Here is a 3,716-nt window from a genome sequence, read left to right on the forward strand (position 1 = left end):
GGGGGGGGGGGCAGGGAAGGGAGCTGCCTTTGTGCTTGAAGCCCCCTCTCTGCAGCCTGCCCACTGGTGGCCATGTACATTTTTAGCTGGATTATTTTCCTCCTCCCCAAGCTCCCTAGAGTTAGGCCCTCGGTTGCTATGGAGACGCACCAGGAAAAATGTACGAGGCTGACTTCATGCGTCCTAAGAGAGCTTGGAACATGACCAATTAGGCAGGAGAGAGGGCACTGAGGAAGACTAGGAAAAAGCTCTGTCTCCAGAGGCGCTGGCTGGAGGTCCTGGGGGCAGAACGCAGGGAGGCACAACCGACTTCCAGAGTGGCACCCTCCTATGACCCAGCACAGACACACCCAAGTAGCCACCGGTTCAGCAGCCTCAGCTGGAGAATAGCAGGTGGGGGCAGGGCTGACTTAGGGTTACTAGAACCAGGGGCAGGCAGTGTCTGTCTGGCCAGCAGTGCCCAGGCCACACAGTTCTGCCCACATGAGGGCAGGACCTTAAGTAGCTCACCATGGAACAGGCCCCACAGGCTGATGGCTGCCAGACACCAAAAACGAAGTACCAAAAACTGGGGAGCTCTGATGTCCCTGAATGCTGCCCACAGGGAGTGCCTGAGGCTAGAGGTGGCCTGCAGGGCTCATCCGAGGGGGGGTGGGTGGGTCTACTTGCTTCTCTTCTCTGAGCTTTCTTTCTGGAGCTTCCTTCCACAGAAAGCTTTACTGGCAAGGAGAGTCCACTGCAGAGATCACCCTCCCCCTTATTTCTAGCTGGGTCTAGTGGGGCAAACCTGTCATCCCAGCCACTTGGGAGGCTGAAGCAGGAGGATAGCAAGTTGAAGGCCTGCTTAGGCAACAGAATCTTAGGCTAGCCTGGGGAACTTAGTGAAACCATATCAAAATAAACAGAGAGCAGGGATGGAGTTCAGTGGCACACCACTTGCCTAGTGAGTAGGATAACAGAGAGGTGTGGGTGTTTGGGAAGGAGCCAGATGTGTCTGCAGGCTGAACGTGTGCCTCAGTAGAGGACAAAGGCCAGGCAGGGCTTAGCAGCCAGAAGGCCTAGCTGGGTTGAGTCCCAGCTCTGCCACTGATACGTACTGTGACCCCAGCAAATGGACACTGGTCTCTGAGCTGTGATAGCCTTATCTGTAAACTGGGGGAGGGGTGGTGGGGGATGGGAGAGTCCTTCCTCACAGGGCTGCTGAGAACTCTGGAAGGATGGGTCTGGAGAAGGTACACAGCCAGACATTCAGTAGACAGTCTCTCTCAGAGGACAACGGGGATGGGGTGGGGTGGGGCACTGTCCACTTCCTTAGAGGGAGGGAGATGGCAGGGCCCTCTGTTAGGAAGGACTGTGCAGTGGGGCTGGCTCATGTCCCCCTGCCCCAACATGCTGACCTTAGAACCTGAAAGAAGACACCAGGCCAGGTTGGGGTCAGCCTAAGGCCTGGAGGCCCAGGGCCTGTAACAGGATCTGTGGCCACCTGCCTCTGACACCAGCAGCATTTGTGGTAGCAACCCAGTTCTGTTTGCTGCCTGACAACTGGGTAGGACCCAAGTACAGGAAGATGCAAGGTCTCACCTGCTGTCCCCAGCCTGGCGCTGACCCCCAGGGCTCATCAGCCCCTCCTGACACTTCACTGGCTGTAAGAACAGGTCTCCAGGGAGATGGTGGGAACACAGAACTGGTGACTCGGTTCAATGCACAGAGTCCCCCCTCCATCCCTGCCTGTCTCTCATCTGCTGGGAGGGCTCTAGTTCCCTGAAGAGGCCCTTAGCTTCTGACCCTTCCCTGTGGTGCTATGACTCAGCTGCCCATTCACAGGGATTTGGCAGCCATGTAAGAGTTATCCGTGACCGTGGAACATTCGTTGTACCTGCATGACGCACTTGGGCTAGAAACAGCTATCACAGGGGCTTCTGGGACGGACAGGACAGTGTTCAAAGTCTTCAGAAATTCCCATCTCTACTCCCTCTCTCCTCAGCTCTCAGAGGGGCCCCTGACCACACCGCTCTCTCAGGGCCCTGCTCTCCCAGGAAGTCTTCCCTGAGTGCAGCAAACCACAAGAGACTCCACCTCCACATCATAGTTGGTTACTGTGGGGCTCTTGTGGGCCTTCCTGGCTTGTGCTCCAGGGAGGGGGGAGGGGCAGGGGGAGAGGAGGGGAGGGGGGAGAGAGAGAGGGAGAATGAGAGAGGGAGGGAGGGAAAAAGATGGAGAGAGAGACAGAGACAGACACACACACACACACACACACACACACACAGCCAAGGACACCTGGCTCTGGGCTGGACTTGCTGCCTCAGGGAGCTCAGGAGGCCCCCACATAGCTGGGTGTGGAAAGGAAGGAAGGGCCTTCCTAGCCCGTATGCTTTGCCACTAACACTATCTCACCCCACTAATTCAGTGCCCCATGATGTCACGAAGAACAGAGGCACAGCAGAAAGGTCACGAGGGGGTGCGCCTTTTAGGGAGCCCACCCTGGGAAGTGGTACTTAGTGCTAGGCCAGCTGTGGGCCAAGCTGACTGCTGCCCCCCACCCCTGCCCTAAAGTATTTATAGAAGTTATTTTGGGAATTTTCTTTCTGAGCTCCAGGCACATTCCTGGGATTCGGTAAGAGCCTCTCCAGCTGGGAAGCTGGGAATTGGCCGGGAGGCTGGGAGCCGGCAGGGCCCTGGGGGTCCTGTTCAAGCCACTGGGACTGTGTGGAGCCGCCACTGCACCGGAGGGGAGACTACATGCTTCTAGGTCAGTGCTGCCTCCAGGTTTGCTCTGGTGTGCCACCCTCAACCTGTCCAACCAGACGGGGACACACCCTTCGAGGCACATACCCCTTCTAGAACACAGCTGCTAGAGTCACCGGCCAGTTCTACTTTTCTGTTGGAGGCCAAGGGCGTAAATCCTTCCAGATCCACCTAGTGTCCAGGTGCTATGCTAGCCCTGGGTCTCTTGAAGTGGCCTTGCTGGGAAGTTACTCAGAGTCACTAGACCAGCCTAGGAGGGGTCTTCTAGGGTAGTGGTGGCTGTCGCTCTTCTGTGGCCAAACCCATACCCAAGCCTTTCTCTTCCTGGGTCTCTGGGGTGCAGCACAACTGTCCTCCCTGATTGGCTGGGGTTATCTGTCTTCAGGGGGCCCCTAGGGTAAGAGGCCAAAAGCCCTGGAGTGCCCATAGGCAGGTCACATCTGGTAACTCTACAGCTTACAGGGGAACAGGAAGTGGAAGCTTTGGCCAGCCCCACCTCTGGCCAAGGCTAGCCTTGACTCATCCGCTGGGGCCTGGGGTAGAGTATGAGGCTGAGCTTAAGTGGAGAGACACTTAAGGAATGGGTGGCTTGTGGAACAAGGGGCTAAAGGGCCACACCATGGGCCACCTCTAGGCACAGTCTTTTCCTGGATTCTGGAGCTCATCTAGACAACTGTACCCAGACAGGCATGCTGGGTGGAGTTGGGGGGGGGGACATTCTGAACCCTGGCCTGTCCTTGGACTACCACACAGAGGCAACGCCCAGGACTCTTCCCCTCCCCCACATCTGTGTGCCACAAGGAGCATGTCTTCAAGTGGAAGTGGAAAGAAACTCACAACCAAATCACCTCACCTGGGGGGCAAATGGTCAGGACGGCTCCACAGAATAAGTGTGTCTGGCAGACAGTTGCTCTGACCATGGCGACCCCAAGTGCTCCCTCATAGTATCTCTCTTCCCCATCTCTCTTCCC

General features: G+C 56.9%; 1 protein-coding gene across 1 annotated transcript in view; it reads right to left on the bottom strand.

Moving 5' to 3' along the window:
- Positions 1-3,716, bottom strand: part of Ttc7a (tetratricopeptide repeat domain 7A) — a 105,571-nt gene that overhangs the window by 2,957 nt on the left and 98,898 nt on the right. The window lies entirely within an intron of this gene.

The sequence above is a fragment of the Mastomys coucha genome, unplaced genomic scaffold, assembly GCF_008632895.1.
Source record: "Mastomys coucha isolate ucsf_1 unplaced genomic scaffold, UCSF_Mcou_1 pScaffold6, whole genome shotgun sequence".
NCBI classification, from domain to species: domain Eukaryota; kingdom Metazoa; phylum Chordata; class Mammalia; order Rodentia; family Muridae; genus Mastomys; species Mastomys coucha.